At 43.2% G+C, this 27463-nt stretch overlaps 1 protein-coding gene across 2 annotated transcripts in view; it reads left to right on the top strand.

The window, feature by feature from the left end:
- RAB27A (RAB27A, member RAS oncogene family) overlaps window positions 1-27463 on the top strand; it is a 74153-nt gene that overhangs the window by 3107 nt on the left and 43583 nt on the right. The window contains exon 1 of one of the 2 annotated variants that reach the window (XM_079912295.1): window positions 12325-12399. The exons of the other annotated variant lie outside the window; for it this stretch is intronic. The gene's annotated coding sequence lies outside the window, so the exon portion shown is untranslated. Of the gene's footprint in view, window positions 1-12324; window positions 12400-27463 lie in introns of those variants that run through there. 2 annotated transcript variants of the gene reach the window in all.

The following is a 27463-nucleotide window of genomic DNA, read 5'->3' on the forward strand; positions in this document are numbered from 1 at the left end:
TGATTCGGTCTCTTGTGCTGATCTAGGGAGAGAGTGAAATCCCTTGGAAATTTGAGAAAATGGAATTTCATTTCCTAATGAATATTTTGCAGTACAGTGAATTTAATCTTTTTCTGACTTCTAACTGAAATTGCCAGTTCTGAGACTCATTTTGGCCTTTAATGACGTGGTGACTTTAGACTGTCAGCTGATTATGTGTACGTGGCCTTAGACAAAAAAAGAAGTGTTCAATAAACTCTTGCTGAATGTACCCATAAGTTAATGAATAAACTTGGATTTGTTTTCCTCATTAGAAACCTCTAGTCCATATATTTAATTTTTCTTAGTGTATAGATATAAGTATCTGGTCTCAGTCCACCTCATCCTGCTGCTCCTGATAGAGCAATATTGGCAACAGTTGAGAGGGGTTTCCTGCGGACCTCTCTCAGTGAGAATTGAATTAACTGGCCCAGACAGCACAGTAATCAATCTTCTGTGTTATTTTGAAAACTGAACTAGCCTTCCATCGTTATTTAAACTTATCTTGGAATGTGCCCTGTCTATATCTTCACTACAAACTATGAAAAAGGATTATTTTTACGTACATGGAATATATATATATATATATATTTTCTCTCTAATAAATAATGATAGGCTTGATACCACCTGAAAAACCAAACAGGGCTCACATATTTAAAGTGAGTCCGTAATTAACTGGATGGGTGGGAGAATCCCTCTCACAATGTATATGTATATCAAATCACCATGATATACACTTTAAACATCTTACAATTTTATATGTCAATTATGCCTCAATAAAGCTGGCTCACAATAAAAAAAAAAAAAACGTGATGCCCTAGGCAGCAAGATTGTCTTGCCATTGTTAGAACAAGATTGCCTTCTGAAGAGAGGAATTTTTCCCTTTCACTGCCTTCGCTTTTTATACTGTGTGCAGGTTTTGCTTGGATCATATTTATTCCTCTGCCTCTTGGTCAGGAAGTTCCAGTTTATGGTCTGGTTTCCCTTAAGCTGATTATCTTGGGAGCAGACGTGAGCACTGAGTTGGAGGAAGAGATAAAGGGCTTGTAATTAACTTTATGTCCAGAGGGTGAGAGGTGTGGAGCTGTGAGCATCCAGCTGGTTTTGGCCTCCTGTCTGGTTGTGCAGTACACCACATTGTTTTTCTTGTATGATTGAGGTCCACTAACACTCATATTTCACTCACTGTTAAAGAAAACTTGATGCCTCACTTACTCAAAAGAAATGTTGAAAGTTATTCTTCCTTGCCTGTTTTTGTTTTGTTTTTTGCCTCTGTGTATGTTACCCATGAGAAGGCTTCCCATTTGGTGCCTCAGCCACACTTGGCACCACCCACAAATATGAAATCAGACTTTTGAGTTTTGAAATTGAACTTTTAACGTGGGGTCAGAGGTAGGGTGCCAGATTTAGCAAATTGGAAAAAAAAAAAGAAATTTGCATTTTGGATGACCAACAACTAATATTTTACTATAAGTATGTCCCATGCAATATTTGGGATGTACTTATGCTAAAAAAATTAGTTGTTTATTTATTTATTTATTTATTTATTTATTTTTGGCTGAGTTGGGTCTTCGTTTCTGTGCATGGGCTTTCTCTAGTTGCGGCGAGCGGGGGCCACTCTTCATCGCGGTGCGTGGGCCTCTCACTATCACGGCCTCTTGTTGCGGAGCACAGGCTCCAGACGCGCAGGCTCAGTAGTTGTGGCTCACGGGCTCAGTTGCTCCATGGCATGTGGGATCTTCCCAGACCAGGGCTCGAACCCGTGTCCCCTGCATTGGCAGGCCGATTCTCAACCACTGCACCACCAGGGAAGCCCTAGTTGTTTTTATGAAAGGCAAAATCAACTGGTGTCTTGAATCTAATCTGGTAACCCTGGTTTGGTAAACCTAGGTTTATGCACAGGGAATGCATTGATCATGATAATGTCCAAAGAATGCCTGAGCTGTGGCTCACTTTGGTGATTGCACATGTGTCCATCTTAAGGAAGGAGGGGGCTTGTAAACTCAAGGAGTAGAAGATTATCTTACTCTAGTGTTTGGTAGTTAAGGAAATTTTTATCCAGAGATGTTAAGTCATTTTCTAAGGTCACACAGTTAGTAGCAGAGCCAGAACCGGAACTCTGGGTCCAGTGGTTGGTCTGCTACATAATGTCTTCCCTTAAGAGATCATGCGTAAGTTGCTTATGTTTTCGTGCTGACCTTTAATCACTTCTTTTGCCACCCTCCCATGATCGCTCCATTCTCCTGCTGTCCTTCCAGTCCCTAGATCCGTTATGTGGCAGGCAAAGCCATCCTCATGGATACCCTTGTCTTTTCTCTGAGAACCATAGGACTGTTTAGAGCCACCATAGGTTGTATTTCTGTGGTGATGCCAGAAAGCCAGAAAGCCTGTCTTTCCATGTGTTTTTATTCCTTTTAAGGTCTGGTTAATATTTTTGTTACCTTTGAGTGTTCATTGTAAGATGCTTTGATTTAGGAGGACTTGCTGAGAACAATTCCACAGCCACCAAGTACTGTCTCACTGTAAGTCACTTGCTTTGTGTGGCCTATTCCTTTGATACTCCGTATCCTTTTGTATTTTGGTAGAATAAATATGGAAGCTACATGGTAAGGACCAATACAGTAGATAGGTATATGTGACTTCCTGTTTAGAGATGTGTCCTTTTAAAACACTGGGTTATTTTCTTACTGTTTAAAAGTTATTGGTACTTATTTGAGAAAGCAGTCTTGAAAACGAATATGCTTCCTCTGACTCTCACGAGAATACCATGTTTCAGAGCCACTAATCCTGTTTTTTCATAGCTTTGTTGATTAATTCATATAAAGCCTTACCAGCTGCCAGGTCAAAGCATAACAATAAAATCGGTTGCCAAGAGACTGAAAAATCTGTTCGTTCTTAACTAACTGCTGCTCATCTATCTTGCTCTGATCCCACCTCATGGGCAGCTGGTCAAGTCTTATCTGAGTATGGCTGGTTACTTGTCTCCTGTATATGTGTATCATTGGCAACAAAGACAGGGTCTCAGTCAGCTAATAAAACTTATGGTAAGGTATTGTTTAAATTCTTGCTGTACTAGCCCTAATACGGGAAGGAAGGAATGAGACATACACCTGAGAATTTTAAAATATAATCCATGGTTGTGGTCGGGATTTCTTTGTTTCCTGCAGTGTGTGAATCATTTTCATAATGAATCTCACCACTACAAGGGAGCAACCCCAGGCATGAGTAAAAAGGTCTAGCAGCCCTTGAAAAGATAAGGTATCGTCCTTCTAGTCAGATACTGGAGACCAAATGTGGCCAAACAAGCTGCTGGCTGTTCCAGGCTGGGCTTCCTTCATCAGAGACAAGGTCAGTTCTCCATTGCCCCCACTCTGCTTAGGCACAGAGGGCCGTGAAGTGGGTTGTGGTACTTCTTCAGGGAGTGACTCATCCCTGTGTTCCACAGCTCCTGCTGGAATGTGGAGGAACCAACACAGGCAGGAATTAGTGGATTGGTTTTTAGCTTCTAACACTGCCAATAATTAACTAAGTGATATTACACCAGCGTTCTCAATTGGGCTGGTTCCGACTCGCTCCTCCCGCAGAGGGCACTGGGCAATGTCTAGAGACACGTCTGGTTGTCACACCTGGGGAGCTATTGCTGGCATTTAGAGACCAGGGGCGCCTCTAAACATCCCACAATGCACAGGACAGCCCCTCATGGCAAAGGGTCAGTCCTGCCCACCATGTCAGTAGGGCCAAGGCTGAGAAACCCTGCGTTAGACACATCGTTGAACCTCTCTGGTATGCGGTTTCCTGAGTTCCACATTCTCTCCATCATGTAAAGTTAACTAAGCCTAACTCCACCACTCTTGCCTTTCTAACCTCTCCCTCACCCCAATTCTAAGTCATTAAATGTGAAGTAGGACCCAGGCATCTATATGTGTACATAGTTTTTAATCCCCACCAGGGATGCTGGTGGGCAGTTGGGACTGAGAACCCTGCCCTCAGGGATCATGGAGTGAGGTCCTCACCAAGGTGCCAGGTGGACCATTTGAGGGGAGTGGATGGTGTGGGGAGAGCCTGCCAGTAGGAAGGGAGAGCCGGGTGGCAGGGCCTGGCTGCCGTGTGACTCAGCGCAGGTGGAAGGCTGCCAGAAGGGCCGCAGGGAGTGCTGTGACTGAAGGCTTGGTTCCTGAATTCCTCAGAGATGGGGCCCTCAGCCCCTCGGCCTGACGAGCTCTCAGCTTCCTGGGAGTGTCTGCTCCACAGATTCCCAGCTGGCCACCGTACCCTTGTGCCAGAGGTGCCACAGACCTCAGAGTTTCCCAAGGAAATAGTAGGACTGGCCAGTTTCTTCATTAACACCCCATTTCCTGCTTAGCTAGAGCCTCTCTGAGAGATTAAAAGTCAACAGCAAAAACCCCAACCCTGAGTCAGCAGCCCATTTTGCCACCCAGATAAGGTGGCAACAACCTCACTTGTTACACTTATGGCATCGTGTAATTTAAGGGCTGGTAGGCACCTTAGAAACAAGGGGGCCCAGCCTCCCCTCCACCTCAGAGGTTCAGAATGGTCCCCAAGGTCACATGACAAAGAGACGGTTCTAGAAGACAGGTCTGCTGGTTCTTTCTATGCCCCTGTGCAAATGTTTCTTAATTGTAACCAGCAGTGTCTCTTCCTTGAACTCTTCTGAAATATCACAGGAATTGAAGCAAGTATATTAATGATTTTCCCCTATGTTAAAGCAGTCCAGAAATATCTGTCTGCTATGGCTGTGTGCCAGCTGCCAGTTAAAGGCCACCATCATTTTTTTGCCTGTACTATTGCTTTTCTTCTTCTTCTTCTTCTTTTTTTTTTTTTGGCCACACCACGCAGCATGTAGGATCTTAGTTCCCCGGCCCGGGGTCAAACCTGCACCCCCTGCTGTGGAAGCGTGGAGTCTTACCCACTGGACCACCAGGGAAGTCCCTGCTGCTTTTCTGGTCCCGTTCTGTGCCACCCATAACCCATTCCTCACACAAAGCCAGTGATCTTTAAAAAATGTAAATCAGATCATATCCTTCTTCTGTTTAAAATTCCTCAGTCGGGGCTTCCCTGGTGGCGCAGTGGTTGAGAGTCCGCCTGCCGATGCAGGGGACACGGGTTCGTGCCCCGGTCCGGGAAGATCCCACGTGCCGCGGAGCCTGTGAGCCATGGCCGCTGAGCCTGTGCGTCCAGAGCCCGTGCTCTGCAACGGGAGAGGCCACAACAGTGAGAGGCCCGCGTACTGCAAAAAAAAAAAAAAAATTCCTCAGTCACTTCCCATTGCAGTTGGTGTAAAATCCAAATGTTCTAACTGGTCTGGAAGAGTCTCCGTGATCTGAGCCCTGTTGACCTCCTTGACCTCAGTTCACCCCTGTGCCTCCATCTTTCAGCCTTATCTACTTCTTTTCTGTTCCTTAAAAATGCCAAGTTCTTTCCTTCCTCAGAGCCTTTATACTTGCCTATAAGTCTTTTCTCTAGATCCTCACCTGGCTGGTCCGTTGCAGCAGAGTAATCCCTGATCACTCTGTTGAAGGTAGTCTCTAGTCAGTCTCTACCCTATTATTACACTATTGTCTTCACAGGACTTAGTACTCTTTGAAATTATTTTATCTCTATCTTCCCTTATTACTGTCTGTGTCTTCCTACTGAATTGTTCTGTCTATGAGAGCAGGGACTTTTTCTGTTTTGTGAACTCTCTATGCTTAGCACCTAGAGTAATGCCTGGCACATGGTAGATGCTAAGGTAATAAATGAATGATAGAGTAACTAGGGAGTTGGTGTTAGAGAAGATTGCCTGACAGATTGTCCTATGTAATTCCTATTTTTTCCTACATTGAGCTTTATTTATTTATTTTTTAAACTTGTTTCTTTTTTAAAAATTAATTAATTAATTAATTGTTGACTGCGTTGGGTCTTCGTTGCTGTGTGCGGGCTTTCTCTAGTTGTGGCGAGTGGGGACTACTCTTCCTTGCAGTGCGTGGGCTTCTCATTGTGGTGGCTTCTCTTGCTACAGAGTATGGGCTCTAGGTGCGCAGGCTTCAGTAGTTGTGGCACATGGGCTCTAGAGCGCAGGCTCAGTAGTTGTGGTGCACGGGCTTAGTTGCTCCGCAGCATGTGGGATCTTCCTGGACCAGGGCTCGAACCCGTGTCCCCGCATTGGCAGGAGGACTCAACGACTGCTCCACCAGGGAAGTCCTGGACTTTATTTTTTGAACTAAAACTGGAATGCCAGTTTGATACATGAGAAAAGTGCAACTGTTAAGCAGACTAGATTCCCTTCTTTGAAGATGAATGTACTCACTTCCTCTGGTAAAAACTCTGTGGGAAGCAAGTATAAAAGGACAAGGGTACTTGGTAAGCACAGACTCAGACACAGGGACTTAGAAATCAAACAGGTCCAAGAGCTTTAGTGCTGGATGGGGCCTGTAAGATCACCATGGGAATGGTTCCTCAAAACTGGCTGCCCATGAAAATCACACAGGGAACTTTTATTTAAAACGTACTCACGCAGGGACTTTCTTGGCGGTCCAGTGGCTAAGACTCTGCGCTCCCAATGCAGGGGACCTGGGTTTGATCCCTGGTCAGGGAACTAGATCCCACATGCCGCAACTAAAGATCCTGCACGCGGCAACAGAGATTCCCGTGTGCCACAACTAAGACCCGGTGCAGCCAAATAAATATTAAAAAAAAAAACCAAAACCTAAAAAACATACACATGCAAAACCACACGTTTTTCAGTCTCTCCTTTGGAGATTTTAATTTGCTATTCTTGGCATTAAGGCTGGGGAATCCATGTTTTATCTAAAATGCTGCTGTAGTGATGGATGGTGCACAGCCAGGTTTGGGAACCAGTGACTGAGCCCACTTCTGTTCCCAGGTGAATACACTGAGAGGTTCAAAGAGATCCCCTGTCTCACTGAGGGGCACCCACCTGGGGAGCTGGGAGATGGCACTCAAATCTCCCAGCTTTCTCTGCGCCTTTCGAAAAATGTAGTGAGAAAGAGTCTCAGGGACAGAGGTGGCACAGCCTTGGAAGTTGTGGGTTTATTACTTTTTTCTTTATGGACATGTAACTAACCAGTCTGGTGTCAAACAGGAAATGCATGTAGCATCGTTTTCCTTTTTGATTACAAACTGTCAGAACAATCTGATTTTAGTGGAGCGATGATCAAAGTGTGGTTCTGGGACCAGCAACACCGGCACCGTCTGGGAACTTGTTAGAAATGCAGATTCTCAGCCCTGGCCCAGAACTACTGATTCTGGAACTCTGGAGATGGCCCAGCAGTCTGTGTTTTCAAGCCATCCAGATAATTCTGATGCCCACTGAAGCTTGAGAACCACCATCACAGGTACTTTTTACAACCCAACCGTTGGTTAAAGAAGCTGGCCTCGGCCTTTCAGTTGGTGACTCATTAACATGCAGGACTTAGGCTAGCCATCTGCTTTCCTTGGTGAAGTTTGTTCAAAATAAGGACTTTTGTTGTAAATCTTCATTAGACTGCTACACAAGAAAGGGGGGGATGGGTTAATACTTGTTGAACACCTGCTGCATGTGAGGCTCTGTGCTGGAAGCTATTACCTGTTGTCTCATTTAATTCTCACAACCATCCTGCTAGGTAGGTATTATTATCCCTGTTTTACAGATTTGGAGTCTTGAGGTTGGTGGAGGTTAAACGCGGTCTTTCCTCTGGGTTATTTGCCCAGAGATGGTTGTGTGTTTTGCTGTCTGTGGTCTCCACTCAAACCTCTTTATGCACAATCAGGAGTCCTCTGGGAATCTTGTTATAAATGCACATTCCCTAGCCATCCTCTCAGAGATCCTCATTCAGGGGCCTGGGTGGATTTTCTTCAGGTGCTCCAGGTGATTCTGCTGCCAGTGGGCATCAGACCACACTTGGAGAAGTTCTCTCCTGGATCCAATCACTCTTGTTTCAGTAGTTGGACCAGATGTCTCTCAAGGCTCCTTGGAGGTTCTGTGGTTCGCCAGTGGTTTGCTCACAGGCCTTGGGCACTGGGTGGGGGCACTGGCAGAAGAAGTATGAGCATGGGAGGTGGGAGCTTGGGAGCCTGGACAGAGAAGTCTCTTACATGCCTGGCTGTTCATGCTCTCTGCTGCCTCTTAGAGTGCCCAGGCCATGTCTTGGCTTTGAGTAACTTGTGATCCTTTCAGTTATCTACCCCAAATCGTGCAACTTTTCTCATAGCAACTTCGCCCTTGTGTTGGTGGACTGCCCTGATGTGAGCAATTTCCTTTGGCTTTTGAGGTCAGAATGGCATTTCATCTGTTTGTCGATAAGATCCCTTATTTTTCAGGCATAGAATGGACATATTTAGTGAATGAATTGTTAATCCATTAGGAGACAATGATTTGGTGCCATTATGAAGGAAAAAAGTGAGATGCAATTTAAAAAAGAATTTCATCATGTCTGATGTCCTTCTTTGCGAGTTGGAATGCTGATTTCTGTCCAGAAGTTTAGAAGCAACTACTAACATAAGTACTAACATAAGTACCCCAGGGCTTCTGTAGTAGAAAAGATGCATGGAGAAGTCAACATTGTTGAAATATTACATTTCTTTAACAAGTCTTAGTCCCTGAAACAAATTGTGTAGGAAAAGGGTGGAAGGAAATTCATGAAAGCAAACATTTCAGTTTCCTGGGATCCACTGTATATAAGGTTAATTATTTTTCCAGTAAGAAAATAACCAAGGTACAGGTTAAGTTTCTAAGGATAATTTATTTTGCCACTGATATCAGAGTTGGTAATAACAATAGGTAACTGAGTCCAGTAGCTAGAGCTATCATTTATTGAGAGCTTACTATGTGTCAGGAATTATATGAACATTCTCTCACTTAATCCTCAATAGACTTTCAAAGTAAATATTATCCTTCATTTTACAGCTGATGAAACAGGCTCAGAAGGATTAAGTAATTTAACCAGTGCTGGGACTGGGGTTTCCAGGTATGCAGGACTTTCGGTGCTAAAACGCAGTCCCAGGTAAACTGGGATGGTTGGTTTCCCTGAGTGTCACCCAGCTCACTGACCTACAGTTGATAGTTAGAAAGTAAGCCCAAAGGGTTCTGAATTGTCAGATAGATGATTCGTATATGGAAACGTGCAGATTTGCCCCACAGAGAGACCATCAGAACATTTTGTGGTGCCCATTTTTCTCCATTTTATACATAATTCTAATCTTGGTTATTTGGTTTCCATGTGCCTTGTCAATTAGAAGCTGCACATTGGCGGGGGAAGGGGTGACCCTAGAAAGGCACACTGACTATTGTGGTGAGGGACAGCTGGCTAACTGACAGAGAAGGTGAGGACAGGGAGAATGAAATGTAAACTAATAAAAGACAAAATCAATACAGTGTCAGGAAGCTTTTATTATAGGGGCAAACATACCTTAATAAGAATAGCTACTTTTGAACATTTACTATGTGCCGAACACTGTTTTAAGCACTTTATAGGTATTACATAATTCAATTTTTACAAAATAATCCTGTTATTATCCTGGTTCCACAGATGAGGAAACTGAGGCACAGAGAGGTTAAGTAACTTGCTGAAGGTCACACAGCCAGTGAGTGGTAAAGCTGAGATTCAGAGCCAGGCAGCCTGTCTCCAGGGCCCAGATCCTCAGCATCCTGTTTCCGTGTAGGCCCTAGATCCTGAGGATGTAGCACACGTCAGAGGTGTTTATTGTGATGGCCTGACTCATCCAAGAAAAAATAATTTAAGCTTGGGCATTACATTTCATTTTGTATTAATTAATTTTAAAGATTTTATCAGGGCATAGTTCTACAAGGCCTGTTAGGAGAAGCCATCCGAGCCCCCGCCCCCAGTTCATTTCCTGCTCCCCAGAGTCAACTGCTTTCAGTTCTTGCAATGAATTGACTCTTGCTGGTTGTTATATCCCCTGTCTCTAAATGACGTACTTATATTTCTATGGCCGGTTTTTCAGTTTGAGGCATTATCTGTTGATGCTTTACTATGGAAGAAGAGAATTTTAGCTTGTTTTTCCACCTATACCCCTACCACACACGTGTACCATTTCCATCTCCTCCTTCTCCCAACAGGTACAACAGAGTTTTAGCTAGATTGACATGTCATGAGCTCCTTTGTATCTTTCAGCGTCCCTCCTGGGTTGGGCAGATTCTCCCGAGAAGACCATTTGAACCCACCTGCCTGTGGAGTATGCCTGCCTTCTGGAAGTCCAGTGTGTAGGTGAGGGTGGAGGTGTCTTCATACTTAGCAACTTCTCAGTGCCTCCCCCTGCCTCCACTGAAGTTGGTATGACTCAGAGACCCTCTGAGAGTCTGGTACTCGGAGTTTTACTCTCTCCAGAGAATAAACCTTCGACTACTGCCAGAGCTGGAGGAGTCACAAGGCTGGCAAGGGTGGGGCTTGGGGGTGTAAACAGACTTCCACCATTTTCAGCCCCACTTTACCCTCTCCCCTCCCTCAGAGGTGTTTGGGGCCCCAACTGCCTAAGCCTTTCTGGAGATTCTGTGATGAGTTGCTTGTTGGCTTTCTCTAACGGCAGGTAAAGAGTTTGCTTTCCTGGGTCTGCTAATCGATTACCTCTTGTTCATCTATTCGATACTTTCTAGCTTCCAACATTTTCTTCCTGTTGTTTCCACTTACGTTCTCTTTGTTTTTGTAAGTTTATGTCTATAAGCAATAAAATTCTCTTCCTTGTTATACTAGTGAGATTTGGGGAGGGAATAGAACTAAATGTATTTAGTGTTCCATCTGTATCCTGAAGCCTGAAAGACATTTGAGAAAGCTTTCAATGCAAAGTGGTCTAAAAAAAGGTTGTGTTGCTCTAAGACTTATAGTTCTATGAAAAATGGGGTCGTTGAAGTTTTACTTGCTACTGAAAGTGTCGTTCTAGGACGAAGAGCATCATTGTTACCTGGGTATCACCTGAGTGCTCCTTAGAAATGCAGAATCCTGGGCCCTACCCAGACCTATTGAATCAGAATTAGCATTTTAACAAAATCCTAAGATTCCTAAGAACCCTGAAGGCTGAGAAGTGCTAATATGAAACTTTACTCAGCTTCTACTGTAATTTAGAATAAGCTAACTGTAATGAATTTTAATCTGGGATTTAAACATTTTGGTACATTCCCTTAATAAATTATTCTCCACATTCTAGAGGTTGCTGTGAGAAAAGAGGAGTATATAAGTTTTCCTTTATAAACCACATAAACCGAAAATTCCGTGTCATTTACCAGATGATGTCAGACTGGTTATGTTCAGTCTTTTTCAGTTGCTCACATTTCAGGTTGGTGATGGGATTGTGTAGATTGTATCGGTGGAGTCTTCAGTCACACTTTGAGTGGTCAAAGTGAGCGGGTGGCTTCCCCTAGAGGCAAAGGATAGAGTGATTCGTTTTACGCCCAGCATCTATCCCAGTGACAGGCTTGTCTTCAGCTAGTGATTTGTGGGACGGGTGAGTCAGATAAGACACAATTCCTGTCTTCAAGATATTCAGGGACTTCCCTGGCGGCCCAGTGGTTAAGACTCCGTGCTTCCACTGCAGGGGAGCACAGGTTTGATCCCTGGTTGGGGAACTAAGACCCCACAGGCCGCACAGCACGGCCAAGAAAAAAAAAAAAAGATATTCACCAACCAGCAAGAAATAAATTGGATAATTACCATCCAGGGTTAACCTGTTCTAGGAAGAGTGAGCACAGAGAAGGGGCATCTAATGCAGCATTACTGGCAGAAGAAGGAGCCGAAGGACTAAGTCTCTGGGTGGGTTTAGAGCAGGTGCCCTCTGGGGAGTGTATCAGAATCACCTGGAGGGCTTGTTGGCTGCCCCCATCCTTAGAATTTCTGATCCCATAGGCCTGGGGTGGACCCACGAATGTGCATTTCTAACAGTTTCCCAGATGCTGCTGATGACTGCCCTCCCACTTTGAAAATCACTGGTTTAGAGAATTAACAGCTAGTTGTGGTGGCTGGAGTCAGGAGGCAGGGATGACAAAGAAGGCAGAGGCCTAAGGAGTGGGGATGCCACTGCGGAGGTGGTGGGGAGCTGTTGGCTGGCTTTACAGAGGACGGTGATGGACACCCACTTACCTTTTGGAAAGATCACTTTGGCTGAGGCGTGGAGGATGGGTCCGTGGGGGGGCCCAGTTGGGGGCCAGAAAACCGAACGTGTCGTTGATTGTAGCCATCCAATGAGAAATGATAAACGCTTGGAATAAAGGCAAGAGGAGGGAGGAGCCCTAGAACTTGGTGGCTAATGGAAGTGGGAGGAGCCACTGAGGGCCAGTCAGATGTCTGGCTGGGTGTGTGTTCGGACTGTGTTACTCAAGACACAGGAGGAGAGGAGGGTCTGAAGCAGGGTCTGGAGAGGAGAGCACGGGAGGTAAGTGGAGGGCAGGACATGTTGAATTTAAGATGCCGGCAAGATATCTGGGTAGACCGCGCGGTAGAGAGTTTCCCTCGTGAGTCTGGAGGCCGGAGTGAGAGGTGTGGGAAGTCCCCTCACTTCTGCCACTTAACACTGATCTCCCGTGGTGTTTGTTTGGATCAGGCCTTGTATTTGTAAAGAAACAGTATTAATATAAACCTTCAGGGCCTTGAGAACGCAATCCCTTTAAAGATGTCTTTTCAAGAAACATCTAATTTTTTGATGGGGGGAAAAAGAAAAAGTTGAAGTGTGAGTCTTCTAACGTTGGAAGGCGGTTAATACAGCCACCTTCTGTCTGAGAGACCAGGAGATTGGGTTTTAGTAAAAACTTGAAAGGGGCAAAGTCACTTGACTGGTTTGCAGGCCATATGACGAACAGCTGAGACTAATTAGCTGGATTGTGGGTTTTTACAGAGATGCCTGATTTTGAAAGTTGATGGAGCAAATTGCTTTTCAAAAGACTCTTTTGAAAAACTTTTACAAGTAGGCGATTCTGACTTTCACATCTTTGTATTAGACAAAAAGTAACTTTTTAGAAGAGGACATGTGATTCCAAGATCTCTAATTGTTGAAGTATTGGGAACGCCAGTCTCTACAGTTTTAGGAAAATTAACCAGCGATTTAGACTTTATCAAGGTATGCTTTTGCTTTTTTTGGTGGTGCGGAGGGAGGTAGAGTTCTGCCATGCCAATTTTCAAGTATTTAAAACACGTGCAATTTAACATAAAATGCCACTGCACATGTTAATTTTTTTTTTTAAACAAAGACTTCAAGACATCTGCTAAATTTCTTGGGTTTAGTTTGAAAAGTGCATTTTCAGTTACCAGAGAGTGAGTATGAATACCGACTGCATTCTTCCTTTCTTTTCTGTACTTTAACAAAGTAACAGAGGCTTTTATTCTCAGATAATATGCTGAATAAGAGAGCCAATTATGGAATTGAATTGCTCTAAGAGTCTCGCTCATCCTCTGAGCATTTTATCCACAACAATTCAAGGCTTATTGGGATTTTGTTTTCAATATTGTTAGTAGCTCTAGTGGAGGATTATATAAGCATGTGTTTTAGTATAAGGTGTATTTCTTCTGTCAGTTAAATTTGCCTTCAAATTATTCATTTTGTGATGTTTGGAAACAGCATTGTGAGGAAAGGTCCATCTATTTTAGAGGTGCTTAGTGATAGTATGCAGGAATGAAAGATCTGGGTGATGAGTATGATGGGGTATCTTATTAGACAATTCTCCCTACTTTTAGATATGTACCAGTTTGCTGGGACTGCCATAACAAAGTGTCACAGACCGTGTAGCTTAAATAACAGAAATTTCTTGTCTCAGTCCTGGAGCCTAGAAGTCTGAGATCAAGGTGTTGGCAGGGCTGGCTCCTTCTGGGGGCTCTGAAGGAAGGGTCTGTTCCAGGCCTCTCTCCTTGGCTTGTGTATGGCTGTCTTCTCCCTCTGTCTCTTCTTGTCATCTTTCTTTTCTGTGTGTCCCTGTTCAGAAATCTTATAGGGACACCAGTCACACTGGATTAGGGCCCACCCTAATGACCTCTTTTCCATTTGATACCCTCTCTAAGGACCCTCTTCCAAATCAGGTCATGTTATGAAGTACTACGAGTTAGGACTTTAACATATGAATTTTGGGAGAACACAGTTCAACTCATAACAGATAAATCTGAAAGATTTCATTACATCACACTTTGCCTCCACGTGCATGCAATAGGTATTTATTAAGCCAAGTGCCTAGACTGTGTTGGGTGTTGAGTGTGTGAAGATAAATAAGACTCTGTCTCTGCCCACTAACATTGGTTTAATCATATGTATGGATCTAACTTCGTGAGTGTGCGTTCACTTATCTCTTCCATTGAGTCGGGGCCACTTTCACTGTTGGGTGTCCCTGGAGACACAATCAGCATCTTGGCACAAGGGCGCCTGGAAGGGCTCCCTTGCTCCGGAACACCCTCAGGATAGGTGAGGAGAGTAGAAGGACCCCTAACATTCATCTAGTCTGACCTCCTCATTTCACAAATGAAGAAACTCGGGCTTCAAAGTGCTCAAGTCATTTGGCTGACGAGTGTCAGAGCCAAGGCAGTGTCCTGACTTCCACCCCAGTACATCATTTTGTTTTCTTGGTCACAGTTCATGCTTTCACCTAGGAGTGAACCCAAAGTCTCATCAGAAATCAGGTGAGAGGGGGACTTCCCTGGTGGTCCAGTGATTAGGGCTCTGCACTTCCACTGCAGGGGACCATCCCTGGTTGGGGAACTTAGATCCTGCATGCTACGTGGTGTGGCAAAAAAAAAAAAAAAAAAAAATCCCACGAGAAAGAGACTTGATAAAAAGCCGACATTCTCTGTTGAGATTCTTCTAAGTACCAAAAAAAAAAAAAAGTTTGGGGGAGGAGTGTTTATTCATGAGGGCATTTCATCCATAGAATTTCATCCATAGAATGTCCATTTTGTAGTTAATACATCCCAAAGGAGTTTGCTCCCACCTTGGTTAGTTTCTCTGTCTCTTTCCGCTTTCCCTTTTTTCTTTCCAGGCACAGTGTTCAGTGACCCAGCAGCCATTAGAGTACAAACAACATTTTTTCTTCTTTCTTGCTGCTGCTGCCGCCCACAAGACAGGAACTGTGGTAGAAAGAGAATGCTGATGCAACCTTACCGGCCAGCAGGATAGCGCCATGGGAACCAGGACCTGCGCCTGTTTGGCAGGGCTGGGAGCCCAGGGCTGCCTCTGCCGCTGTTTCAGCATCTGCCCTTTCCAGTCCCTCAGTACCTGAGTGCTCACGGAGGACATGCTCCCCACTTCCCTCTGTTTCTCTTCTCTCTTTTGCTGTCATTCCCTTCTTCCTCCCTAGGAACCTGGTTGATTTATAGCTTGAGCCAGGGTGCAGCATATGTGGTAGCTGATGAGTCATGGAACAGGCCCATTAAAAACAAAAGCTGATTTTTGCAGAAGCCATCATTCTCTGGGGCTGTCTTTGCAAGAGGACACCTTCCTGCTTTCTCCGGCGCTCCCGGTGTTGCTGTGGTGTGGCCGGGGCCCTGCCCTCTTGGCAGAGCAGAGGCTGGGTTCGGTGGGGGTTGGAGGGTAGGGAGGTGATGAGATGAGGGCGCTGCGTGAGAGGTGAGCTCGCATTGCTGCTGCTTCTCTGGAGGCAGGAGCCACTTTGCTCAGACACAGATGCAAATCATCCAAGAGCTGAGAGCATCGATTTTGTTGGGCTTCTCTTCTCCCTGATGTCATCTGTAAAGGGGTCCTTTATTGTAAGTGCTGGATTTATCACTCAGCAAATATTGAATGGATCCTCTGCTTTCACAAGAAGGAGAAAGTCCAGACGGCTTTAAGCTGGCACCTCCGTGCGGTGGTGACTGACCCAGCCTATGGACTGTCATTTGAAAAATTTCCTTCCTAGTGTCCTTGGATCTCTCTGGCTGATCCTTAACATTTTGGCTCTTCACTCTAAACGGCCATCTTATCTCTCCCATTTTCTCAGTAAATCAACTGTGTTGATGGCTTTAAAATCCGTCGTGTTAACCCTTGTTTTTCTTTTGAGCCCTGTTTCTGTTTTCCACATGCCAATTAAACACAACTCCCTGGATGTCCCTGAGACATGAGGGACATTTAATTGGTCTTGTCCCATACAGTATAACGTAGTAGTTGAGAGTGTGTCTGCGTTCAAATCTTGGCTTTGCCTTTTATTGGCTGTGTGACCTTGGAGAACTTACTTAGCCTTTCTATGCATGAGTTTTTTCTCATCTGTAAATTAGAGAATTCATAGGGTTGTGAAGCTCTAATGAGTTAATATTTTAAAGGGCTTAGCAGTCAGTGAGTGTTACTTATAATCATCTCAAACCAGCTTTTCCTCTCTTAGTTAATGATAATACCTTTCATTCAGTTTTGGTTATCTTTAACTCCTATACCAGTCAGTTAAGAAATTATACTGATTTTCTGCCTCCTAAATCTATCTCGAATTAATCCCTTCTTCTTCATCCCACTGTCACCAACACATGTCACTCACTGTCTCTCCTCATAGCTTCCTGGTCCTCTGTGTATTCCCAGTCTCCATGTGGCTGCCAGAAAGATCTTTCTAAGACACAGACCTTGTGTTCCTCCTCTTCGTAAAAGCCTGTAGTGGCTTTCCATTGCCCAGAGGACAACACAAGACTTCCTAGTGCCATATAAGAGTCCTTTCAGGCCCAGGTCCCAACTCTCTCCCATCTTTTCAGCCTGTTGGGACACCTCCTGTCGCCTCCCCGTGCAGCCCTATAGCGGCATGCATCTCCTGAGGTCCCCTAAGTGCATCGTAGCCTTTTCCCTCTTAGACCTTTGCAAGTGCAAATGCTCTTTCCCGATTCCCACCCTCCCATTCAGTCACCCCAGCACCTGCTCCCTTCTCTTGGCTCTAAACTTGGCCTGTGTTTTGTACTTCGAATGTCAGACAGCCCTTACCTAATTCCATCAAAACTCGGTTACACCTTTCGGATTGGCATCTGTGATCATTTTGGTTGATGGTTTCCATGATCTTTAAAGGATAATGCTTATTTGACATATGAGGTGAAGTCCTTTACCACATCATATGTGAACTGTGTAATTTTTGTTCATTCACATTTGTCACTTGCGTCTCTGTGTGCTGATGTAAGTCCTTGGCTCAGGTGCCCCTCTGTAAGGCGGCATAGTGGGCTCCCCGCCCCTCTGGCCCTCTCTGCCCCAGGCCTCCTGGCTGCCCAGCGTTGTGTGCATATTTCTGTAACGTTCTTGTTCCACTGCATTTTCATTGTTCATTTCCATGTGCAGCGCTTCTATTAGACCGTTGCTTTTCTAGAGCCTTGTTCTGGGTGCTTAACATAGTGATGAGCGCAGGGCCTGTTCTCAGTGCTAACTTATTACAGGCATGATGTTTGAACTGATCTGCTCATCAGCCACGACCTGAATTTCTATCATTCATACCAGGCTCTCCCTCCTCAGTGTCTTTAGGCTTTGCTGGTATATCTTTGGATCATTGGTGTAGGACAGTCCACTTGTCAAATTTTATTTAAAATTATTAGCACCTTTTGGATTGATATTTATATATCATTTTGCATTTAGTTCTGGTTATATTTAAGGACATTTGGTGTATGTGTATTTCTTGGGAAATACTTCCGTATCTGTCACAGCCATTCTCCACATCATCCTATCCTTTATAATTTTTCTGATTTTGCATTTGCCTTTTTTGTTTTTTTGGCGGTGCCTCATGGCATGCGGGATCTTAGTTCCCTGACCAGGGATCAAACCCGCGCTTCCTGTAGTGGAAGCACGGAGTCTTAACCACTGGACCATCAGGGAAGTCCCTGCATTTGTTTGAGCCAAGTTTTCCTTTATTTATTTATTTATATAAATTTCTTGAGCCAAGTTTTCCTTTATTTATTTATTTATGTAAATTTCTTGAGCCAAGTTTTCCTTTATTTATTTATTTATATAAATTTCTTGAGCCAAGTTTTCCTTTATTTATTTATTTATATAAATTTCTTGAGCCAAGTTTTCCTTTATTTATTTATTTATATAAATTTACTTATTTATTTTCCGCTGCGTCGGGTCTTCGTTGCTGCCCGCTGGCTTTCTCTAGTTGCGGCAAGCAGGGGCTACTCTTTGTTGCGGTGCACGGGCTTCTTGTTGCGGTGGCTTCTCTTGTTGCGGAGCATGGGGTCCAGGCGCAAGGGCTTCAGTAGGTGTGGCACGTGGGCTCAGTAGTTATGGCTTGCGGGCTCTAGAGCGCAAGCTCAGAAGTTGTGGTGCACAGACTTAGTTGCTCCACAGCATGTGGGATCTTCCCGGACCAGGGATCGACCTGTGTCCCCTGCTATGGCAGGCGGATTCTTAACCGCTCTGCCACCAGGGAAGTCCCCCCAATTTTTCCTTTAAAGCCACTTAAAAGTGTGTTAAAAAATATAGATTGCCATCTAGTCTAGTTTTTATAGTTCTGAAAAGTGTTTAAAAAGTAAGAGTGATTAAGTGTTTATAGAAATCACAGAATGAAGATAGACTGTTTTTTGTTTTGTTTTGTTTTTGTTTTTATGGTGTTAGAAAACTTACTGCTGGCAATGGCCCTGGGGCTCCTTGGAGTCAGGTGCAAATTACAATTCTATATAGTCTTGTGATGTTTAATTTACTTTTCTTAGGATGAAAGACTCTAGAAGTTTGTTTGAGAGCTACTTGCTGATTTCTATTTAACTGCCCTTTTTCATCTAACATCCCTGGTAAAATAGGTGTATTTCATGGAGTTAAATACAGAGTTTAGTATAATTGTATAGGCCAATTGAAAAACAAAAAAAAACTTGGCAGTTTTTTCAAAAGTGCATCCTAAATAATTAGCCAGAGTTTAGAAATGTACCTTCAACTTCTTTAATTTTAAAATGAAGATGTTACCTTTTTTAAAATTTTTTTATTTTTAAAATTTATTTTGGCTGTGCTGGGTCTTTGTTGCTGCGTGGGTTTTCTCTAGTTGCGGTGAACAGGGGTTACTCTTCGTTGCGGTGCATGGGCTTCTCATTGCGGTGGCTTCTCTTGTTGCGGAGCTCGGGCTCTAGGCGCGCGGGCTTCAGTAGTTGTGGCACATGGGCTCAGTAGTTGCGGCGCATGGGCTTAGTTGCTTTGCGGCATGTGGGATCTTCCCGAACCAGTGCTTGAACCCATGTCCCCTGCATTGGCAGGTGGATTCTTATCCACTGCACCACCAGGAAAGTCCAAGATGTCACCTTTTTTTTTTTTTTTAATTTTTTAATTTTTTGCGGTACGTGGGCCTCTCACTGTTGTGGCCTCTCCCGTTGCGGAACACAGGCTCTGGACGCGCAGGCTTAGCGACCATGGCTCACGGGCCTAGTCGCTCCGCGGCATGTGGGGTCTTCCCGGACTGGGGCACGAACCCGTGTCCCCAGCATCGGCAGGCAGACTCCCAAGCACTGCGCCACCAGGGAAGCCCCGAGATGTCACCTTTTAAAAAGTGATAAGATCACATTTAAAAAAAATTTTTATTGGATTATAGTTGATTTACAATGTTGTATTAGTTTCAGGTGTACAGCAAAGTGATTCAGTTATACACATATTCATTCTTTTTCAGATTATTTTCTCATATAGGTTTTCATAGAATACTGAGTAGAGTTCTCTGTGCTATACAGTAAGTCCTTGTTGGTTGTCTATCTCATATATAGTAGTGTGTGTATGTTAATCCCAAGCTCCTGATTTATCCCCCACCTTTCCGCTTTGTTAACCATAAGTTTGTTTTCGATATCTGTAAGTCTGTTTCTGTTTTGTAAATAAGTTCATTTGTATCATTTTTAAAAATTAGATTCCACATATGAGTGTTATCATATATTTGTCTTTGAATTACTCCTCTTAGTATGATAATCTCTAGGTCCATCCATGTTGCTGCAAATGGCATTATTTTGTTCTTTTTTAATGGCTGAGTAATATTCCATTGTATATGTGTACCACATCTTCTTTATCCATTCCTCTGTTGATGGATATTTAGGTTGCTTCCATGTCCTGGCTATTGTAAATAGTGCTTCTATGAACATTGGGATGCATATATCTTTTCGAATTATGGTTTTCTCTGGATGTATGCCCAGGAGTGGGATTATTGTATCATATGGTAGTTCTATTTTTAGGTTTTTTTTTTTTTTTTTTTTTTTTTTTTTGCAGTACGCGGGCCTCTCACTGTTGTGGCCTCTCCCGTTGCGGAGCACAGCCTCCGGACATGCAGGCTCAGCAGCCATGGCTCACGGGCCTAGCCACTCTGCGGCATGTGGGATCTTCCCAGACCGGGGCACGAACCCATGTCCTCTGCATTGGCAGGTGGACTCTCAACCACTGCGCCACCAGGGAAGCCCCCACTTTTAGTTTTTTAAGGAACCTCCATGCTGTTCTCTGTAGTGGTTGTACCAGTTGACATTCCCACCAACAGTGTAGGAGGGTTCCTTTTTCTCCACACCCTCTCCAGCATTTATTGTTTGTAGACTTTTTGATGATGGCCATTCTGACTGGTGTGAGGTGATAACCTCATTGTAGTTTTGATTTGCATTTCTCTGATAATTAGTGATGTTGAGCATCTTTTTATGTGCTTTTTAGCCATCTATATGAAAAGCACATTTTTTGACTAGTAGAGGGAGATGGCAGGCAGATTGGGTAGGATCTAGTGCATAACAAGAGAGGTATAGTAAGGCAAGAAAGATGAGGAACCTGTTTCCTACTCACTGTCACAGTCTTTTCTCCAAGTATCTGGGGAATACATTGACTTTTTTTTTTTAAACCGTAGCCTTCAGGGTGAGTCACACAGTTGTGTGTGTGTATGGGCGGTGGGGTGGGATGAGGGGAGAGTATGCATGAGGGTCTTTGGATCTTTCAGCTTTTCTGTTCTCTCCTGTTCTACACTGTTGGGCTGTAGAATGCTTTCCCCCCAGGGAATCCCAGCTTTAATGTACTATTTAGGGCAAATTACTTAGAGAACTTCTCCATCTCCAGACACCAAACCCTTTGTACACTTCCTCTCAGAACCTACCTCACCTGTATCTAGGTTAGGTGTTAATCTCATGTGCTCCTTCCATTATGCCAGCCATAGGTACTAACCACACTTGGAGTCTTGCTTCCGTGGTCAGTGTTCTCCGTTAGATGGTAAATTTGGCGGGGGGGCAGGTGCTGTATCTGTCTTATTTGCATTTCTATCACCTTGCACAGTGTTTGCCTGTGGTGGGCACTCAGCTATTAAATGAATGAACAAAACAAACAGATAATAACCCCTCATTAAAACAGAACCTGTCCAGTCTTTTCTAGAGGTATAACCTCCCTTGAGGCAGCATTCCACAAATCAGATTTGTTCATCCTGTTTTAAGCAAAAGGAAATAACTATATTTTCCCCTCTATCCTCAGATTGTACAAATTAGATGATCATTGTGGCTGGTCTGGTTTAGGTTTGGAACCAAGGTTTTGAGGCATGGGCTGGCCCCTTTGGCTGGTAGTGTTGAATTGCAAAATATATATAAGCGTCACTTTTTATCTCTCTTAAGATGCTTATCATTTTTGAAATCTGTCACCCTCATTGCTAGGTTTTATAATGGGGGGAGCGCTTGAACCCCAGTACTTAAAGTCCAACATAGTACTGAAAAGAAATTCAAAAGACAACTAATGATTTTCTGATATTTCTCTAGGGAGTAAAAGACTATTTCAGTTGAAAACTTTCTGTGATAATTACTTCTGTCTCTAACTGACTGCATCTTGAGTAACGTTTTTCTTTTGGCTCCAAGCTAGAGCAACCTATGTACACGTGATGTGTTACATTTGAAGATTGGTTTTGAGTAAATCCTCTCAATTATGTGATACTTATTAGGTATTTCATTTTTTTATTCATTCAAATGTTTATTAATGATTCTGAGAACTATAGCCTCCTCTCCTCAGGGATGGACATGGAAGAAACAGTGACTTTGAAAGAGAAGTCTTGGGTAGAGAGTATAGGTGAAGAGGAGAAGTCAGGAAAGTTAGAGAAAAAACTAGAAGAAAGGAAAAATAAAGATCAAAGGCAAAATAGTGCTCGCTTTGGCAGCACATATAGTAAAATTGGAACGATACAGAGAAGATTAGCATGGCCCCGGTGCAAGGATGACACGCAAATTCGTGAAGTGTTCCATATTTTTTTGTTATAAAGCAGAAACTAGCACACCATTGTAAAGCAATTATACTCCAATAAAGATGTAAAAAAAAAAAGGCAGAATAATTATAAAAACTTGTAAATTAACAGATGGAAGGAGAAAAAAAACCCACATAATTTTCCCAATAGACTTAGGAACGAAATTTGATAAAATTGATATGCACTCATAATACTTATTCTTAGAAAACTAGTAATAGATGGTGCACTTCCTTAACCTGATAAGAGTGTGTACCAAAAACCTATAGCAAATGTTATTCATCACAGTGAAACGTTAGAATCAAGACAAGATTTTTATTCAGTACTTTTGGAGGTCCTAACTGGTACAGTAAGACAAGGAATATAAATAAAAGATACAAAAATTAGAAAAGAAATATATAGAATGTATATATATATGTGTGTGTGTGTATATATATATACTACATATATATTATATATATTTAAAAGATGTCACTTATAATAGTCACAAAAATATAAAGTACCAGTAAATCTAAAAATGTACAAGGTCTTTATGAAGAGAATTTACTTTGACAACATTTTTAAAGGCGTTAAAGAAGACATAAATAAAGGTAGAGATTATACATTACATGGATAGATTGAATATCATGAATATGTCAGTCTTCTCAATTTGATCTATAGATTTAATGTACTCCAAATCAAAATTTCCTTATGGTTTTTGAGGAACTTAGATGGAAGTGTGAAAGGTCAAGGATGTCCACAGTGAGGTAGAGGGGCCTGGTCCTTCCAGATATAAACAATTATAAAGCTGTATTATAAAGCCATAGTAGTAGTTAAGACCATATGACATTGGCCCAGGGATAATGAAAATGACCAAAGGAACAGAAGAGAGAGCCATGAAACAGATCTAATCAGATATGGTGACTCACTAGGGAAAGCATAATTTTTCTCAATAAATGGTACTATGATAATTAGGTGTCCTTCTGGGGAAACTAATGAAATTGGATTCCTACATACACCTTAAAAATTCCCACTGGATTGAAGACTTAATGTGAAAGGCAAAATCTTTTAGAAAATGATGTAGAAGAATATCTTTATTACTTTAGGTAAAGAAGGATTTCTTTCATGATATGAAAAGAACTATCTATAAAAGTTTGATAGATATGACTACTGGAAGGTTGAGCCATTAAAAAAGTGAAAAGACAAACAACTAGGTCCTACTGTGTAGCACAGGGAACTATATTCAATATCCTGAGATAAACCATAATGGAAAAGAATATAAAAAAGACTCTTTCGCTCTCTCTCTCTCTCTCTCTCTACATAAACTGAGTCACTTTGCTGTACAGCAGAAATTAACACAAGATTGCAAATCCAACTATACTTCAATTAAGAAAAAAAAAGTGAAAAGACAAACCACAAACAGGAAGAAGATATTTGCAACCTCTGTAACTGACAAAGGACAAGTCGCCAGAATATATGAACTCCTTCATAAGACAGGAGAAGACAACCCAATAGAAGAAAAGAAAAAGACAACCCAATAGAAGAAAAAGACATAAGAAAAAGACATAAGAATGTCTTTAAGAAAAAGTCCATAAGAAAAGGACAACCCAATAGAAGAAAAAGGGAAAGGACATGACTATGCTCTTCCACAAGAAGAAATCAAATGGCCAACAAATTAAAAAAAAAAAAAAAGAAATTGAATGGCTCAACCACATTAGCAATAAAAGAAATGCTAATTTAGACTACAGTGTGTTACCATTTTGAGAAGTCTGACAATAAAATGTTGGTGAAGATGTGAAGTTGGGAGAGTACAGCAATTATGCCGGACAACAATTTGGCATTGTCTTGTACTGAATATTATTGAACGCGCACATACCTATGCCCCAGGAATGTCACTCTTTGGTATCTACCCTTCTCCCCTGGTATGTTCTGAATTGGTTCAGATGTGTTGAGACAGTAACGCTTCTTCTCTCAGGGTTGTTGGGCAGGGCCTGGCATTGCTGGAATGCCCAGATCTGTGGCCTTCGATTATAAGCATTTGACCCAGTTTGTCAAACAAATAGCATGAAAAAGGTTGCCAAACAATTTCCTGGAGAAGCTCTTGCTGGCATGCATCAGGAGACGGTGCACATGCATATTTATAGAAGTGTTGTTTTATTTTAAATGAGAACAAAAACATGGGGGACATGGTCTAGTTAGCTAATTCTCTTCTGAAAACCCACAGCCATTAAGTAATTAGAAAAGGGTTTGGGCTTGTCATTTCTTAAAATCAGCGGTAAAAGTGGTAATTATTTCAAGCCGAGTGAGAGAGGCAGAGAATGAGGCTGAAGGAAAATGATATACCCCTGGCCATTATGTATTTTTATTAACATGTAGTCAGATGGGTAGGATATAGGGTGATGTTTTGAATCTGAATTGGTGCCCTAATAAAGGCTCCCCAAAGGAGAGAACAGTCTAGAGGCAAGGAGATATCCAGCTGTCCTCCTTGACATTTCCCTTTTACTTACTGTCAGATACTAGAGGCATGATGTCTGCAAATGAAGTTTCATCACAACAGCAGGAACTTCCCATCATGTCCCACGTAATTTAGTTTGAGTGAGAACACCCTGCTGTGATCCTTGGTCTTGTGTGTTCCCTCTTCTGTGGTTTGTACAGTCATGGCGTTCTTTTTGGACCTTTCACTGTTGGCCCCTCTGCCTCTGTCCCAAGGACAGAGATAAATGTGGGACCATAGTGAAAGGGGATGGTTTTCAAGCACTTCTCTGTCATGTGGCTTTGTTGACCCCTAACTCTCAGTCTGTCCCAATCCAATCTCATCATCTTTTCCCTCCAAAAATCTGGTGGCCACCCACAAGAAACTTCTGCCCACTTCAGCTCTCTCCCTTCCCAAACTTCAAATATCCTGTTTCTGTCAGCAGCCCATTTTGCTGTCTTGGTCACCCAGTTTCATTCTTGGTAGTACTTTCTCTTTGCTGCTTCCTCCTCTACCCAGTGAGGCACTGCATTTTATTATTATTATTTTTTTTTATACTATAACCATTTTATTTACCATCAAGAATCCACAAAATCAATGCAGATGTCTCTTGGATCTTTTCTATCTCATGCTCATGTCTAGGCTCTCGTCTTTAAGGAGTGAGAGGTGACACGAGGGACAGCTGCCACCATGACCCCATTTAAACGTCTCGTGGCTAAACTCTTCAAATGTAGAATGTTTGTGTAGGGAAGAGACCATTGAGTTCAGCCCTCTTATTTCATATTTGAGGAAACAAGGCCTGGAGAAGGGGTGGTGACCCATGCTGGATCACACACAGATGGTAGCAGAGCTGAAACGAGTACCCAGCACACCGACGGGTTCGTTGTCCAGCCTTCTTCAGCTTGCCACATTGCCTCATAAGCATTCCTTTGAATTTATAGCCAGTTTTATAGTTATTTGTGGATTTGTCTTATGTTTCTCTGACTGTAAATTTTGAGGGAAAGAACTATATCGTATTTACATTCGTAGCCTTTGAAGTAGTTAACAGGGCTTCTCAATACTTGTTAAATTGCAGTCAAAACATGTTCTTGCACCAAACATTCCATCTTTCCTACTCACCACCACTGAGCTAAATCCCTTCCGGCTTTGAAGGTGTTCAGCTAAGGCCCTGGTTTCTGCTTGAAGCCTTGGTCAGATTGTGCCCTGTTTCTGACCTCTTGGGGTCTTTAATCCTCCCAGTGATCTTGCTAGATAAACACTCCCATATTGAGGAAACAGGCTGGGAGAGGTTACGTGACTTGCCCGAGATCACACAGCTAGGAAGTATGTTGCAGAATCCAGGTGTTCTGACATCAAGCCCATTTCACTTTTTTTTTTTTTTTTTTTTTTTGTGGTGCGCGGGCCTCTCACTGTCGTGGCCTCTCCTGTTGCGGAGCACAGGCTCCGGACGCGCAGGCTCAGCGGCCATGGCTCACGGGCCCAGCCGCTCCGCGGCATGTGGGATCTTCCCGGACCGGGGCACGAACCGTGTCCCCTGCATCGGCAGGCGGACTCTCAACCACTGAGCCACCAGGGAAGTCCCCCATTTCACTTTTGATATCCTGGGCTGGGTGACATTTTGCTTCCTGATTATCTTGTCTTATTTGTCCTTTGTTGGAAGTGAGTTCATTTTATTTGCTCATCCCAATTACCAAGTTCTTGAGGGTTCTCATATTTCTCTTGTGCCATTTGTAGTTGCCAACACAGTACTGGGCAGATAGAAACTGCTTATCAAATACTGTTGAGTTGAATGCAAATATAATTTAATTTACCAAAAAAGAGCAGCTAGGGACTTCCCTGGTGGCTCAGTGGTCAAGAATCTGCCTGCCAATGCAGGGGACACAGGTTCGAACCCTGGTCCGGGAAGATCCCATATGCTGCAGAGCAACTAAGCCTGTGCGCCACAGCTACTGAGCCTGCGCTCTGGAGCCCGCGAGCCACAACTACTGAAGCCCGTGAGCCTATTGCCCGTGCTCCGCAACAAAGAGAGGACACTGCAATGAGGAACCCACACACTGCAATGGAGAGTAGCCCCTGCTTGCCAAAACTAGAGAAAGCCTGCGCGCAGCAATGCAGACCCAACACAGCCATAAATAAATAAATAAATAAACTTATTTTTAAAAAAAAAAGAGCCGCTATCAGTGGAGCTCCAAGACACCTTATGAGTCATTCCTGAATGAAATCAGCAGGGAACAGAGGGAAACAGAGGAAGGAAAAGGCTGTCAGAGAAAGCCAGATGGTAGACACAATTAGCAATTGAGTGACAGCTGGCCTGTTTTAAGTCCAGCGGTGAGGTGTGGAGGGGAAGCGACACACAAGAACAGTCCCGGCAATACGCAAGTTTACTGGGGAGCTGAGGAATGGGAGAGGAGTACTCAGAAGTAGTGTAATACCCGTCCAAGTTAACCAAGATAAAGCACTCATACATATTGAGAAAACATTGGTTAAAGGAATATCCAGAGCATGATGTGGCCTAGGAGGACTGGTTTCCAGGCTGAGAGTGGAATGGGTAGAGAAACTTTTGGCTTAGTTCGTGATCATACTGTTAATTACTGAGACTGTGAGAAGAGGAACATAAGTAGGTGAGGATGTTGCCGTTGAAACAACTTCCCTTCCCCTTTCTCTACTACGGTGATCAGTAGGGTCTCAGTCCTGAGCCCTGATGGTCAGAAGTGAAGGGAACTCAAATGATTGCACGTGTCCTCTGTGCACAGAGGTGTGTTGTGATGGCCAACTCCATGGCTTTTCCGATACTGCTTCATTTCACTTTCTTCTCTGTGTATTTGCCCTATAAATTAGTGAGGTGCTTTAGAAATTCCAGTACTTTGGTAACTAAACTATATTCCCGATTCTGCCTTTTTCCCAAAATGGTCATGAAA

This window comes from Stenella coeruleoalba (assembly GCF_951394435.1).
Source record: "Stenella coeruleoalba genome assembly, chromosome: 2".
NCBI lineage: Eukaryota > Metazoa > Chordata > Mammalia > Artiodactyla > Delphinidae > Stenella > Stenella coeruleoalba.